Genomic DNA, 17,154 nt, shown 5'->3' on the forward strand with positions numbered 1-17,154 from the left:
AAGGGGGGCTCCATTGTGGCTAATTGAGACCAGATGGCTCAATGCGCCACTCTGTCAACAGGAAAGTAACCCATACTGACGCCTACCTAAAACCTGATTCCCACCACCATCCATCCCATAATAATTCCCTCATCAAAACGCGACACCAGAGAGCTCAATGTATCTGCGACCATGAACACCTGACCAGTGAACTCAAACACATACACCAGGCTCTCAAGGCGAATGGATATTCAGACTACACAAGCCGCAAAGCCATCACCCCAACCGTGAGAAAGGAGCCATCTGAAGATCCAATCAAAACCATCACCTTACCTTATATAGCAGGGATAACCAACAATATTTCCAAAATCTTAACAAACACAAGATCCAGCTCCGATTTAACACAGTGCATAAAATTTGTGACCTAATCCCATCTGTGAAGGACAAGATTCCTGACATGCAATATCCCGGCGTCTACAAACTAAGCTGTATCTGCAGCAGCAGTTACATTGAGAAAACCAAACGACATGGTTTGGACCGTGTTTGTGAACATAAGGCAGATCTGAAACACGGCAGGACCAATACTTCTGCCGTGGCTGATCATTACTTCAATGCGGCTGGCTCACATGAAATTCATTTCTCTTATACGATGGTACTTTGCAAGCCGACTGGCTATCAACAAAGATTCGTTCACGAAGCCATCCATATATACAGACACAGACACAATTTTAACCGAGACGACGGTTTTAAACTCGGCAAATCATTGAAAAGATGTCTTCAACCACTTTGGGTCATGACTTGATTTGTGTTTTCCTGTCCACCTCCACTGTCAGCAGTGTGGGTGTTTGGAGCGAGGTAAAATGCTTTGATTGGTGTAGACCTACTGCCGATGTCGGAGCCATCTCCTACATTAACATTATAAACAGCTTGCCCTCAGAGGCTAACCTCCCTGTTCCTAATGACGACCGCTTGTGTTGCGATCGAAACATCGTGATGTTTTTTATATTTTTTATTCACTCTAGTTTCATATAATTTTGTAATTTTATTGTCATTATTTTGTCTATCTACGTGACTTTAACGAAAGGACCATAGAATATGAACTCCTGCAGTCACGAAAGTTTTAAGTAAAAATGTAAGTTAAACCAATGTTTTATAATCCCACCTTCTTGTCAGAGTGACCGTATGAGGAATTCGCGGTTCCCACAGTGCAGTGGGGAGCGTGTCGATGCCGGGAAGTGCTGTTGACAAAAGTGTCCCATTGCAATCTCTCCGCCGGAGAAAGATTCCAAAGGATTGTTTTTTTTCTCGGCCGTAAACATCCACATGCCACGATCTTAAACATTTTGTTTGGATGGACCCGTGGTATTTTTGAGTATTTGGCTGCTGCTATAAATGTCTACGCGATAAGCCACTTCGCTGAGCTACCATTTGTGATGGCCAGGTCACTTCTGAAAAATATCTACATAGCTCAGTGAGCCTTACCTGGTAAAATAACAAAACATAGTTTATGAAAAAATAAGAATGTTGAAAACATAGGTCCCATGTTGAGAACATAGTTTCGTTTATAGTTTAGTTATAAAGCACGGTCATTTCCTCGCTCAATTCGTTTGGCTGGACAATATTCGGTGAAACCTTGAGTTGATCATGTTTTTAGTGCAATGCATCTATGCACGTTGGACTTATTTCGCACCGTACGTAGCCAACCGTGCTAATTGGAGGTCCTAAATAGTATGGTTCCCACATCTGGCCACATTGTTAGATTTGGGAAGATGATTTAGAACGACTGCTACAACAGAGGCGGGTGGCCTTGTGTAAAGGGAATGTTCACACTGACCATAGGGATCCGTCCTGTGAGCATACAGCAAAGTGTTAACAGGATACAGAGGAACTGAGTGCTACTTACAGTCATCATGCTGATGTTCATTACTGCCCATCTGTACCTTTAACACTGACCAAGGTCCGCTAAAATCACTGGGCCATCTGGGTGGTTATGAAAGCCGTTACAACAGAGCTTGATTGGCATTTGACCCACTCTAGCAATGGGGGTAACGACCGTTGGGACGACCATTCCCAGCCATGGGATTGTGAGCTGCCAACAGAGAGATGGGCAACTCCAAACATTAATTTGAGCGAGAAAGACGTCACTTGGAAGCATTGATTAGCCCTTTTTATTTGGTTCGTTCTCAGGAACCACATAGATTACTTTATAAGGGGAACGTTAGTGTCAGGAGGCAGGGGTAACATCTGTGTCATGTAAGGAAGTGGGGAATCATAGAGGGCAGCTCGAGAAGGCACGTCGTGGCTTTCAGTGGAGGTGCATAAGTGTGGATTACGACTAAGGATTGTGTGGCAGCAACTAGAAAGTGGGAAGAGGTTTGAAGGCATTACGGAATAGATGTAATCAGGAAGAGGAGCTTGGAACGTGTTCGGCACGTGTGCAGTATGGAGGAGGAAGGTGAGTTTCATCAAGACAGGCACTGGAATGAAACATCAGGGAGTGAGGTAAGGTAAGATGTAAGGACAATATTTCGGGCTAAGTTATTGGCTGTGTGAAACTTGCAAGAAGTAATGAGGTCAAATAGGTGACCTCCAGATTGCAAGTCTTGTACTGTATGGCAGCATCCCTATGTACAGTGAGGGAAAAAGTATTTGATCCCCTGCTGATTTTGTACGTTTGCCCACTGACAAAGAAATGATCAGTCTATCATTTTAATGGTAGGTTTATTTGAACAGTGAGAGACAGAATAACAACAACAAAATCCAGAAAAACACATGTCAAAAATGTTATAAATTGATTTGCATTTTAATGAGGGAAATAAGTATTTCACCCCTCTGCAAAACATGACTTAGTACTTGGTGCAAAACCCTTGTTGGCAATCACAGAGGTCAGACGTTACTTGTAGTTGGCCACCAGGTTTGCACATCTCAGGAGGGATTTTGTCCCACTCCTCTTTGCAGATCTTCTCCAAGTCATTAAGGTTTCGAGGCTGACGTTTGGCAACTCGAACCTTCAGCTCCCTCCACAGATTTTCTATGGGATTAAGATCTGGAGACTGGCTAGGACACTCCAGGACCTTAATGTGCTTCTTCTTGAGCCACTCCTTTGTTGCCTTGGCCGTGTGTTTTGGGTCATTGTCATGCTGGAATACCCATCCACGACCCATTTTCAATGCCCTGGCTGCCTGGCTGAGGGAAGGAGGTTCTCGCCCAAGATTTGACGGTACATGGCCCCGTCCATCGTCCCTTTGATGCGGTGAAGTTGTCCTGTCCCCTTAGCAGAAAAACACCCCCCCCAAAGCATAATGTTTCCACCTCCATGTTTGACGGTGGGGATGGTGTTCTTGGGGTCATAGGCAGCATTCCTCCTCCTCCAAACACGACGAGTTGAGTTGATGCCAAAGAGCTCCATTTTGGTCTCATCTGACCACAACACTTTCACCCAGTTGTCCTCTGAATCGTTCAGATGTTCATTGGCAAACTTCAGACGGGCATGTATATGTGCTTTCTTGAGCAGGGGGACCTTGCGGGCGCTGCAGGATTTCAGTCCTTCACGGCGTAGTGTGTTACCAATTGTTTTCTTGGTGACTATGGTCCCAGCTGCCTTGAGATCATTGACAAGATCCTCCCGTGTAGTTCTGGGCTGATTCCTCACCGCTCTCATGATCATTGCAACTCCATGAGGTGAGATCTTCCTTGGAGCCCCAGGCCGAGGGAGATTGACAGTTCTTTTGTGTTTCTTTCATTTGCGAATAATCGCACCAACTGTTGTCACCTTCTCACCAAGCTGCTTGGCAATGGTCTTGTAGCCCATTCCAGCCTTGTGTAGGTCTACAATCTTGTCCCTGACATCCTTGGAGAGCTCTTTGGTCTTGACCATGGTGGAGAGTTTGGAATCTGATTGGTTGCTTCTGTGGACAGGTGTCTTTTATACAGGTAACAAGCTGAGATTAGGATCACTCCCTTTAAGAGTGTGCTCCTAATCTCAGCTCGTTACTTGTATAAAAGACACCTGAGAGCCAGAAATCTTTCTGATTGAGAGGGGGTAAAATACTTATTTCCCTCATTAAAATGCAAATCAATTGATAACATTTTTGACATGCGTTTTTCTGGATTTTCTTGTTGTTATTCTATCTCTCACTGTTCAAAATAATAGACCGATCATTTCTTTGTCAGTGGGCAAACGTACAAAATCTGCAGGGGATCGAATACTTTAATCCCTCACTGTACTTTGTACACGTACAAATGTTTATTTTAATTTACCAGGTAAAGCCCACTGAGCTGCATAGCTTATTTTCAGAAGCGACCTGGCCACAAATAATAGCTCAAAAACGTGGCTTATCACGTGGACATTTATTGCAGTAGCCAAATTCTCCAAACGCGTGTTGATTCTAAATGTGGAGGGGGAAAAACCGGAGGACAACGCTACCATGGGTAGAGACACGAAAACTCCAAATAAAGAGCAGACTTCAGGGTCGGGATCGACTCCACGACCTCCTGTACACCAGGCGAGGTTGTTAACATCTCCTAACCACCGTGGCGCCCCTGTATGTATGTAATGTGCACGCTGTATATTTCAGTCACCGTCATTAATGTACCGTGGTTCAGGCCGGACCCAGGGGGGTGCTCAGCTGTCGGTCCCTGTGTGGGCGAGGACCTCGTCTCTCACTACTCTATAGCCCACCAAAGAGCGAATGTAACAAACTAATCTCTGGATAAAGTTACGTCACCCATTGCAAATAGGTGAACGATTGATTATAAGGGAACTCAATTGGAATTGGCTAAACCTACCACATTAAACTTTACCAACCAGTACAATCTAAATCAACTGATTACTTCAACCGCTAGACCTAATATAACAAACGCAGATTGCTCGTCTATCTGAGTTCTATTATTCCAGAAATCTATGATATTATTTGTTTACCATTACAATCCATTACATGTTGATGTCACGGTGGCAGTAATGGATTGCTAATGCTGGGATTGGAAAAAAAGTGGCAATAGCAAACGTCTTAAACATATCTTGTTCCACTTGGAATGCAGCGTATCGAGTGGCAAGTCGTCAACCGTTCTCATTCGCATCACTGATTTGCCAGCTATGGCAAACTCGCCCGATGATGCTGGTGGATGTAATCAACGGCGAAACGTCACGAAACTCTAATTGTAAATGTTTTGGTGGGTTTACTGTCCCAACACACCGGTGTGCTGAACAAGTAACTAATTTGTCACGTTTTGTTTTTACGTGACAAACCTTACTAGTTGGCTGTGTCGGGTGGTGGTGGGTTAACGACACATTTATAAATTTTGATTTAAAGCTTTCGTGACTGCAGGGATTCATATTCTTGGCTCTTTCGGTAAAGTCACGTAGAAGGGAAACAATAAAATAATACAAAACAATAATATTCTCACGACGTTTCGACTGCAACACAAGCAATCATCATCAGGTGTGAATACCACAGCAAGAAAATTTGAAAAAAATATATTGCTGTGGTTTTCACACCTGATGATGATTGCTTGTTTTAAAGCTTTCGTGACTGCAGGGATTCTTGGTTCTTTCGGTAAAGTCACGTAGAAGGGAAACAATTTTTTTGTTGTGGTTTTCACACCTGATGATGATTGCTTGTGTTGCAGTCGAAACGTCGTGAGAATTTAATTGTTTTATATTTTTTATGATTTTATTGTTTCCCTTCTACGTGACTTTACCGAAAGAACCAAGAATATGATTGCTTGTGTTGCAGTCGAAACGTCGTGAGAATTTTATTTTATATTTTTATTATTTTATTGTTTCCCTTCTACGTGACACATTTATATTTACGCGATCTAACCCAAAAACCCTTTGTTACGAATAATTTTTTTAAAAAAACTTTATCATAGTTTGTAAAAGCCCCTTGGCGCTCTATTCCCCGCAACAAACAGGATCCTTGCAGCGAATCCAAAAGGCACTCCTCCAGACAATTGCCAGCGGAGCTGTCAATGGAACTTTGGTTATCTACAGACTTTAGGACATTTCTCGTGATTGTTACAACATTTAAGTATGAACCTGTCAGGGTTTGTGTTTTGTTGTAGATAATAGAGACAAGGCTGTATCCACCAGTGGGGTGGCAGGGGTTCGCTTTGTTCCCCACATCAGGATTCGCGGGTACATGTAATTAAGCACTTTTTTAATCTTAATTGTAAACGACTGAAAATAAATTAATGAAGGTGTCCCCCCAACGTAACCCCCGCCCCCGCCCATGGCTGTATCCCGACACTGTTGTGACGTGGATAGAGCCATGAATGCGTGCACGAGGAGGCAGCCCAGTCCGCACGAAAAATTATGACAATTTTTTTGTTGCCCAATCAATATTTGTTTTATGGCTACATTTTAATTATGCGACCTTATTGTTATTGGTAACCTTTGCCTGCTTAAAAAAAGAGTAGATATATTTATATATTTTTGTATCTATCCAATAAGAAATGTTTGCATGCATTGCTTGAGACCAGGAAAAGTGATGACTTTGACCTTCACGTGAAATTGCTGCAAGGCGATGATCTTATGCAAGCTGTCTTGTATGCCATCATTACAAATGGATGTTTCAGGGAAAGGTTTCTGCGAGATTTAAACGATGCCTTGAGCATTATGCCTTCACGTTGCCGGGCGCCTGTGGCTAAGCTGCACACCTGTAACCCAGCAATGCCTGTAACCCAGCAATGCCTGTGTAGTGCCTTGGATTTCATTCGGACGACAATTGCCTTTCTTTCACCGTCACTTTTATTTCCATCGTTCCGCACACTATAATTTCTCCTCTCCGCGCTCCGCCAACTCGAACACTCGAATTCCCCTCAGCACCGTCCGCTCATACTCCTTGTCTCCCCACACAGTCTCTTCTTCTCTCACCGCACACACAGTGTTCCTATCTCTATCTCCTCACACACAGTGACTCGTCTATCTCTTCACACACAGTGACTTGTCTATCTCCTCACACACAGTGACTTGTCTATCTATTCACACACAGTGACTCGTCAATCTCTTCACACACAGTGACTTGTCTATCGCTAACTCTCCCTGTACTTACCTATACCGTAATCTCCACTCTGCTCAAGCTAACTCTCGCTATCGCTATTTATTGTCCTCTGGGTTCGGCTCTCAATCTATTTCCCACTAACACTTGCTGGGCTTCCACTCTTCGCATCTCTCTCTACCCGCTGCTGTCTCCACTTCTCGCCAACTCTCCCTCGTCCAAATCACCTAGCGTTTTTATCCCCTTTCCAATCAGCCTTAATTAATTGTCACGTGCCTCACTGGCATTATCCCGCCAGCTCCGCACCTGTCCAACGGCCCAGACTCCATGACGCCACCACTTAACGCTAACAGCCTCTCGACCAATCACAGCCCTCGTCCCTTGACTCCCTTAATTACTTTGGCTTGTTTACACCACCCGTGACTTCATCACCTGATCGAACTTACATGACCCACACTGTTTGTATGTACTGTATATGGCCAACTTACCCATGTGTATTGTCTACTCCACTACACCTGTAACCCAGCAATGCCTGTAATCCAGCAATGTCTGTAATCCAGCAATGCCTGTAAAAGAGCGATGCCTGTAATCCAGCAATGTCTGTAATCCAGCAATGCCTGTCAAAGAGCAATGCCTGTAACCCAGCAATGCCTGTAACCCAGCAATGCCTGTAAAAGAGCAATGCCTGTAACCCAGCAATGACTGTAACCCAGCAATGCCTGTAACCCAGCAATGCCTGTAAAAGAGCAATGCCTGTAACCCAGCAATGACTGTAATCCAGCAATGACTGTAATCCAGCAATGCCTGTAACCCAGCAATGCCTGTAACCCAGCAATGCCTGGAACCCAAGAATGCCTGAACCCAGCAAAGCCTGTAACCCAGCAATGCCTGTATCAGGGATCTGCAAGCCACCCTCACACACACGCACCATGCAGACATTATATCTCCGCACTCAGTATAACATGCACCAATCACACGCACGGGGATACACTAGATGGGGGTCGAGGGTCAAGGGTTAAAGGGCACTGACATCACCCAGACCAGGCGTGCGGGACGAGGATGTGTATTGGGAACGAGGGTGGAGGTGGAGGGTTTAAAAGGGGCTGTGAGACGCGTGTTTGGGGTTGGTTTTGGAACGAGTGTGGCTGTGGGTTGAAGAATAAAGAGGTGCTTAAACAGTCTCCGACTCTTCGGAGACTGGTTAAGACATCCCACTTGCAGCAGTGGGATATCTCACCTCAACCGACGCAAGATCCCAAAGGGGAGACACAACCAGAAGACGCTCTCGGTGCCCAGAACGAGATTTGCTCCGAAATGGAACCGATGAGTCGAGATTCGTCTCCCGGCTCATCGATGAGGTCCGTGGCAGCTGCTTGTTCCGTGTGGGCACCTTCCTCCACCAACCCGGCGGTGCAGACCCAGTGCCGCCACCGCAGCCGCAGATCATCCCGGGGGCGGCAGCTAGGATTCCCGCTGACGGTCCGGGCTCGTGGCCGGACACGGTTAATAAGTGGCATCGGTTGGCAAGAAGGGTGGTGGCGGCCATGGCTGGGACGTCCGTGTTGGTAGGCTCGGTGTCAGGGGTTAGCGTCTGCGTGTTGGTTGACACAGGTGCATCGGCCAGCATCATATCCCTGTGTGTCTTTGACTTGTTACCGGAGTGACAGCGTCGTCTCGCGCCAGTGCAGGCCAGGTACATAGCCGCAAATGGGGGAAGTATGGGGATAGTGGCCAAGTGGTAGTGCCGGTCCGCATCAGGGAGCTGGAGGTACGTGCTTTGGTACTGGTCTCCAGTGTGCACACGGTTCCCTGCCTGCTGGGCACGGACCTGTTGAGTCACAGGAACTGAAGCAGCTTCCGCGAGTTCAGGCGCTGGTCGGGACTAAGGTCTCGATCCTGCCTGGTGCGCAGGCCTTGGTGCCGCTTCGATATCGCACCCTGCTTGTCACTTCCCGGTCGGATGCACCACCCATTGTCTCCGCAGTACCGTCGGTGGTGGGTCGCCATTGTCTAGCAGCAGCTGACATGCTCGTGCACAGGAATCAGCCACTGTTCCTGCAGGTCTTTAACACGGCTGACACACCCATTATAATTCAGGAAGAGACCTTGTTTGCAAATGTCAGTCCCATGCATTTGAAACCTGAATCGCACACCGTCAACAATGTGCAATTGGATGGCCCATCGGTCAGCGCAGAGGACATGTCATGGATAGATGCGCTCCTGCCACAGAACAGCAATCTGTCGGCAAGGGAATCGGGGGAGCTCAGGACTTTGTTGAGTGACTTTGCAGAAGTGTCCAGTCAGGGTCCCTACGATGTTGGTCGCATGACGCCGATGGAGCACCACATTGATACGGGCGATGCACCACCCATTTGGCAGAACGCCTATAGGATGGGTCCTAGCGAGAAGGAGCAAGTGCAGCAGGCAGTGCAGGAGATGATGGAGTCTGACATCATATCGCCATCTACGAGTCCATGGGGGGGCACCAGTTTTCTTGGTTAAGAAATCGGATGGATTCTTGCGTTTTTGCATATACTTCTGGCGGATGAACAAAGTTACCTTGGCGGACGCCTACCCGCTCCCACTCATAGATGACTCATTGGATGCACTCACAGGAGCAATCCTTTTCTCCACACTAGACCTTTTGCTGGAATTCTGGCAGCTACCACTAGATGCTGAATCAGACCAAAAACGGCGTTCAGAACGCCTCAAGGTCTCTTTCATTTCAACTGTTTGCCGATGGGTTTACAGACAGCTCCTGCCACTTTCCAGTGGTTGATGGAGCTGGCAGTGGGAGTCGTACCTCATCTATCTGGATGATGTGATCGTGTTTGCTCGCACATTCGAGGCGCACTTAACCTGGTTGCGACAGGTGCTTTAGAAAATTCGTGATGCAAAGCTCAAGTTAAAACCCTCCAAGTGCCATCTGGTACTCTCCTCCATAAAATACTTGGGTCATGTCATGAATGCATCAGGGGTCACGACAGACCCTGACAAAACAGCGTGCGTCCGTGATTGTCCAACACCCACGTCCGTGCCTGAAGTCCGCAGATTCGTGGTGTTTGTATCCTATTACCGCCGTTTTGTCGAGAACTTTGCTACCATCGCTAAGCCCTTGAATGCGCTCACGGCGAAGGGACAGTCGTTTCGTTGGGGCCAGGCAGAGACCAACGCGTTCTTGACACTACGCCAGTGGTTGACAGAAGCGCCGCCCCTAGCATACCTCGATTTTTCGATTCCCTTCCTGCTGGACATGGATGCGAGTGACGTGGGCAATGGGGCCATTCTCTCCCAGATTCAGGAGGGGAGAGAGGTTGTCAATGCCTACAGAAGTCGTGTCTTGTCGCAGGCCAAGCAGCGGTATTGCGTTACGCGCCGCGAGCTGCTTGCCATCGTCCACTTTGTTCAGCAGTTTTTCGGCCCTACCTGTACGGCCGCGACTTCACTGTTCAGATAGATCATGCGGCATTGCAGTACTCACTCCGCATTGACCAAGCGACCGGTCAGATGGCCCGATGGTTCGAGCGGTTGCAAGAGTACATGTATCGAGTGGTGCATCGGAAAGGAATTAGGCATACGAACGCCGATGCATTGTCCAGACTGGCAGCCCACGTTAAGTGCGCCTGCAGCGATGGATCCGCGCACTGTAGACCACCGGCCGCGGCGCAACCCGAGATCGTGGCGCCGGTTTCCGCCGGGGACATAAACCGGGCGAGGCCTCCGGTATCGCTTGATAATGACTTGGGGCTCACCCTGCGGGAATGGGGGGATCAGCAGCAGCTAGAAGCGGCTAAGGCACCACTTCACCGGCTGGCGGAGGCGGCATGCGCTGACGATCTCCCCACGTCGGGGAAATTTTTCCTCATGTGGGAAGGCTTGTTGATGCGCTGGGATGCGACTGCCAACCGTAAAGTCCTGGTGGTGCCCTCTTCCCTGTGAATTCAGCTATCCACCGTTGTTCACGTCCGACAGTTGCTTCATCTAGGTAGCCGTAAGACCGAGGCTGCACTCCGCCTTCACTATTTTTGGCCGGGCATGTCCGCCGATATCTGCCGTGGGGTATCGGCGTGCGCGGACTGTGCGCGCAGGAAGCCCCCGCTGGTCGTGCAAAGCACTCCCCTGCAGTCCATTAAAGTTTCCCGGGTAAATGAGCTCGTGGGCCTCGATATCTTGGGCCCCTTCCCCGCCACTCCTCGAGGAAGTAGATACCTACTGTTGGGGATGGAGTACTTTATACGATGGCCCTTTGCCTGCCCGTTGGCCGACCAGATGGCGGCGTCCATAGCAGACGCCTTTGTAAATTGGTATGTCACTGACAAGGGGGCTCCCGAGCGGCTACTGATGGACCAGGGCAGAAACTTTTCCTCCAAGCTTTTGCGCGAGGTGTGTGACATGCCAGGTGTCAAGAAGGTACGGACGTCTCCTTACCACCCACAAACGGACAGGATGATGGAATGCTTTAACCGCACCATTTCGGGGATGCTGTGTCACTTGGTCATTGACCAGCAGACAGACTGGGATTTGCACATCCCTGGGGTTTTGACGGCCTATCACTCGGCGTTGCATGCATCAACGGGATATTCACCATTTTTCTTGATGTATGGACGCGAACCGAGCCCTCCGATTGAGGCACAGTTGCGCCCTGTCCCATCACGTGCAAGAGATTGGCCAGCCACGTTCCGCCACTCATTCAGGTATTTGCGCGAGCTCGCAAGGTACCTTTAGGAATGTCAGGAAAACTGCCCTGGCAGGGCCTGGTCACAGTGCTGCAGGTATTGCGACCTCAATGTGTTCACATTCAGATGGGAAAGCGTAGGTGGTATGTTCACCCCTCTAGGCTAAAACGTTACGTCGCGCTCGAGCTGCCCCTACGAGCATCTTCACCTTCCTTTCTAGATTTGAAGCTTTCGTGACTGCAAGGATTCATACTCTTTGTTTTTTTTCGGTAAAGTCACGTAGGTAAAATAAAAACAACTAAATTAAATCACGACGTTTCGGAGGCAACACAAGCTTCCGTCTTCAGGTGGAACAGTCACAGCAGAATAGCTGTATCAAGTGGAGATCTCTGAGACAACCGAGATTATATACAGGTTAAAGGGGGGGGGGGAGGAGCCAAGAAGGGATGTGGGTGGGGGGGAGGGCTGAGTTAAGCCACCTTTTGTTATGTTGCAGGGGGTTCGGGGGTAGCGGTGGTGCACTGTACGAAAACGGGTAAAACACCCTTTTGTTATGTTGTAGGGGGTTCGAGGGGAGAGATGCACGAGTACACACAACCCACTGAAAGCAATGGAAATGGCTGTACAATTACAAGGCAGCCAAACTTTGACTTGGTTTATAACATCTTTCCAATGGTTGCTCAATTTTAAACCATCCTCTCGGTTGAAGTTGTGTCTATGTTTGTATATCTGGATGGCTTCATGGACAAATCCATGGCTTCATGGACAAATTCATGAAGCTATCCAGATATACAAACATAGACACAACTTCAACCGAGAGGATGGTTTCAAATTGAGTAACCATTGAAAAGATGTTATAAACCAAGTCAAAGTTTGACTGCCTTATAATTGTACAGCCATTGCCATTGCTTTCAGTGGGTTGCATGTACTCGTGCATCTCTCCCCCCGAACCCCCTACAGCATAACAAAAGATGGCTTAACTCAGCCCTCCCCCCCACTTACATCCCTTCTTGGCTCCTCCCCCCCCCCCTTAACCTGTATATAATCTCGGTTGTCTCAGAGCTCTGCACTTGATACAGCTATTCTGCTGTGACTGTTCCACCTGAAGACGGAAGCTTGTGTTGCCTCCGAAATGTCGTGATTTAATTTAGTTGTTTTTATTTTACCTACGTGACTTTACCGAAAAAAAACAAAGAGTATGAATCTTCACCTTCACCACCTTCATCGTCAGTTCGGCTGAGTGGGAGGAGGTTGTCACACTCGCGGCCTGCAACGTGTCCGACTGACAATGCAGCCACTGTCCACCCTGCAGGACTACAGGTGACCGGGACGCCAGCACCGGATCCATCGGCGTCCGTGGCTGAAGACGCAGCCGCAGCATCAGCCGAGGACTTGGCCACAGGACGGGGCCCCTTAAGCCGCTCACGCTCACGCCACCTCGTCGCAGTTGTGGACACAGACATCCCTGCAACCCTGTTGTGTTCACTAAAGGGATCGGATCGTGAGGGAAGTCTGCTACAGAGGCGGTGCTCTTGTTAACAATTAGACGGAGGGGGAATGGTATTGTGTTACTTTTGCTTTATTGCACATTTTTCAGACACGAATCTCTGCTCTTACTATAACACGCACCAATCACACGAGCGGAAATGCGCTGGACGGGGGTCAGGGGTTAAAGGGCACTGCCGTCACCCGGACTAGGCGTGCGGGACGAGGATGTGTATTGAGAACGAGGGCGGAGGTGGGGGGTTTAAAAGGGGCTGTGAGACGCATGTTCGCAAGGGCGCCCTAAAGGGGTGGAAGGTTAGGACGATTCTAAGGGCCCAGGCTGATTTAGGGCCCAGAAGAGCAGACCCCCTTTTTATTTTCTTATTTCTTTTCTCTTTTTTATACATACATTAAATGTGCTAGGGCCCTTCATGCACTAAATGTGTATTTTGTCCGTTTTGACCATAGATTTAATATTTAAAAAAACAAATAATGTATTTACTGTTTCAGTCACACCCCTCCCCCTCACAATGGTTCATTCCACCTGCGCTGTCCGAGCTACGATCGCTAGTGTAGTGTCTCTTGCTTATTGCACTTGCTATGATGCAGTGCAGACAGTGACACACGCAGGCATGTCACATCAAAAGTCAGGGCATCAAAAACGGAAAGAAAAGAAGGAAAGAGAAGACAGAGAACGCCGAAGTCGACAGTATGTCACACAGTTTTTCAAAAAGAAAGGTAGCTTGCCCTATTCCTTTATTCCAAAACTTTCAGAGTTACTTATTTTTGTTGCTACATGACCTGCTTTTATCTAGCTAGCTTAGTAAAATAATTACTGAATTATGATTTACATCCAACAATAATAACATCTCTGCTGTCTCCGGGGTTATCATGTCTCGTAGACACAGATTCAGCGGCTGCTGCACACCCACATCCTCCTTCCCCCACGTCCCCCGTCCCCGTCTCAGCCGAACAAGGTGAGCCTGAGCGCGAAACTTCACGAAGATTGAAGCCTCTAAACACGTCTTATCTACTATGTTCGCCACATGATGATAACTTTACAAAACAAAAAGTAATCTACACGCTTCAAAAATTACAAAATCAGTTTGCCGTGTGTGTGTCGTGTGTTCTGTGAAGTGACAGTGCTGCTGCTACGATCAATGCTGTCAAACTTGACGTTCTTAATGTGAATAAAATGGCCCAGAAAAAATAATATAAAATTGAATAAAACATGTGTCTGTAGTAACCATTGGCTATAAGGAGTTTACAAAATATATATTTTAATATTTTATATTAAGAAAACTAAATAGGCCAATAAAAATAATATGGTTATTATTACGTGTGTGTGTTTGACTTATACAGATGCAGAGTCAGCTTTATTGTCTGCACCTCGTTCTCCTACTAATGACCCAGTCCTCTCAGTGTCAGGTAAGGTGAACATGGTCAGCTACCAAGGTAGTAAAAAACTAATTAAGTTTTGGATTGTCTAATTTTTTTCTTGTGTTGTATAGTTATATGTTTCATATAATATTATTCAACAATGCAGTTACGAAAATATTAATTCTAAGCTGTAACCTGTTGTTGACTGGGGGACAAAAATAATTTTGCTATCCTAACTCCACAGAAACAAGAGAGAGACAGAGAGTTTTGCCAGGAAAGAGTGTGGAAGTTGAGGAAGCGGTGAGAATAGTGGAATATGAGAGCACAGAGGGAGCCCTAAGTGTAAAGGAAGATAACAGAAGAGAGGAAGATGAGAGAACAGAGGAAGCCATGAGAGCAGACTCAGAGGAAGATGAGAGAACAGGGGAAGCCATGAGAGCAGACTCAGAGGAAGATCAGAGAACAGCGGAAGCCATGAGAGCAGACTCAGAGGAAGATGAGAGAACAGAGGAAGCCATGAGAGCAGACTCAGAGGAAGATGAGAGAACAGGGGAAGCCATGAGAGCAGACTCAGTGGAAGATGAGAGAACAGGGGAAGCCATGAGAGCAGACTCAGAGGAAGATGAGAGAACAGGGGAAGCCATGAGAGCAGACTCAGAGGAAGATGAAGAAGAGACTTGTGTCAAATGATCCTGCTTTGTGGCCAGCAAAAATTAGCAATGCAGACAGAGAAAAAATTGTGGAAAAAATAGCTTCTTCTAAAGATAAAGAACAAGAAATGCCACATGATTCAAAAGGTAAAGCCTTCCCAGAATACCTCAAGTACACAAAGTCAGGAAATTGCAGGGAAAAGATTAAGAGAGACTGGGTCATTTACAGCCAAAGCACAAAAGCACTATTTTGTATTCCTTGTGTATTATTTGGTCATGAGCTAAATAAACCTTGTATGAGCGCACTAAGCAGTCAACATGGTTATAAAATCAAAGACATAACATGGCGTCGAATGTATGATAAATTCCCTAACCACGAAAGCAGCAAAGCACACAGAGAGTGCTACTTAAAATGGAAAACCTTACAACAGTCTGTAATGGCAGCTGTCCCTGGGGGAATAGACAGCAAGCTGAAGAAGCTCATACAAACAGAAATAGACAAAAATAGAGCTATTCTGAAGAGGATACTAGATGTAACCTTGTTCTTGGCTTCTCGAAATTTACCCTTTAGGGGTAAAACAAAAGACTTGGGGGACCTTCATAATGGCAACTTCTTGGGCACCCTTGATCTCCTGTCCCATTATGACCCACTACTCAACGAACATCCATAAAAAGTCAGAGACAAAAAAACAGGAACAAGATTGACACTATTTAAGCTCAGATATTCAGAACGAATTTATGGAGTTATGTGGAAAACGAGTGTTAAGTAGTATTCTTGAGGAAAGGGAGAAATCAGTCTATTATTCAGTCATTTACGATGCTACTCCTGATATTTCACATACAGAGCAAAATGTATTACTCTTACGATATGTAGGTTTTGATCAAGAAAACAAGAAATGGGAGGTTGTTGAAAGGTTTTTGGAGTTTAAAGATTTTCACAAAAAAACAGTGAGATTGCAGACATGATTGTAAATGTGCTTAACAGTCATGGCATAGATCTGAATGACTGCAGGGGCCAAGGCTATGATAATGGGGCAAACATGTCTGGAAAAATCAAGGGGGTTCAAGCCCAATTATTAAAAAAGAATAAGCTGGCTACTTTTTCCCCTTGTGCGTCTCATACTCTGAACCTTGTTGGTGTGCATGCAGCTCAATCAAGTCCAGAGGTTACCAACTTTTTTGGCTTTGTCAATCGCCTTTATGCACTTGTTAGTGCCAGCCCAGAGCGATGGGCCATCTATAAGTCAAAAACGGGTTGCACTTTACATCGTCTGTCAGACACTCGGTGGAGTGCAAGGGTTAAGGCTGTTCAGCCTATAGCCAAGCACCTGCCCAGTGTCCTAGAAGCTCTTGATGCCATCCTCTCAACCTGCAGTCTGACACCAGAGGCTCGGTCTGAAGCCAGCGGCCTAAAAAAGTATTTTGAAACTTTTTATACTGTTTTTCTGTTGACTGTTTGGGTCAAAGTTCTGCAAGCCATTGACAAAAGGAATATTATTCTCCAGTCAGGGAAATTAACTCTTGAGACAGAGGCAGAAAATATCAGAGCATTGCAGGAGGAGATGAAACATCTGATGTTCGGGGTTGATTTTGGAACGAGTGTGGCTGTGGGTTGAAGAATAAAGAAGTGCTTAACCAGTCTCCAACTCCTCTTCACCTGTAATCCAGCAATGCCTGTAACCAAGCAATGCCTCTAATCAAGCAATGCCTGTAACCCAGCAATGCCTGTAACCCAGCAAAGCCTGTAACTGAGCAAAGCCTGTAATCCAGTAATGCCTGTAACCCAGCAAAGCCTGTAACCCAGCAATACCTGTAATCCAGTAATGCCTGTAACCCAGTAAAGCCTGTAACCCAGCAATGCCTGTAACCCAGCAATCCCTGTAACCCAGCAATGACTGCAATCCAGCAATGACTGTAACCCAGCAATGACTGTAATCCAGCAATCCCTGTAACCCAGCAATGACTGTAATCCAGCAATGACTGTAA

At 46.7% G+C, this 17,154-nt stretch overlaps 1 long non-coding RNA gene across 2 annotated transcripts; it reads left to right on the forward strand.

Annotated features, from left to right (window-relative positions):
• Positions 1–13,182: 13,182 nt before the first annotated feature.
• Positions 13,183–16,406, forward strand: LOC116946525 (uncharacterized). 2 transcript variants are annotated; one of them, XR_012945464.1, is made up of 3 exons: positions 13,183–13,876; positions 14,041–14,115; positions 14,501–14,739. It is a non-coding gene; the product is annotated as an uncharacterized LOC116946525 (long non-coding RNA). The 2 variants fall into 2 exon arrangements; XR_004403574.2 differs by lacking the exon at positions 13,183–13,876 and adding an exon at positions 14,763–16,406 and having other exon boundaries at positions 13,902–14,115; positions 14,501–14,566.
• The last annotated feature ends 748 nt before the right edge of the window (positions 16,407–17,154 follow it).

Source organism: Petromyzon marinus, chromosome 27 (genome assembly GCF_048934315.1).
Source record: "Petromyzon marinus isolate PM22_M1 ecotype Great Lakes invasive population chromosome 27, UKy_Petmar_22M1.pri1.0, whole genome shotgun sequence".
Taxonomy (NCBI): domain Eukaryota; kingdom Metazoa; phylum Chordata; class Hyperoartia; order Petromyzontiformes; family Petromyzontidae; genus Petromyzon; species Petromyzon marinus.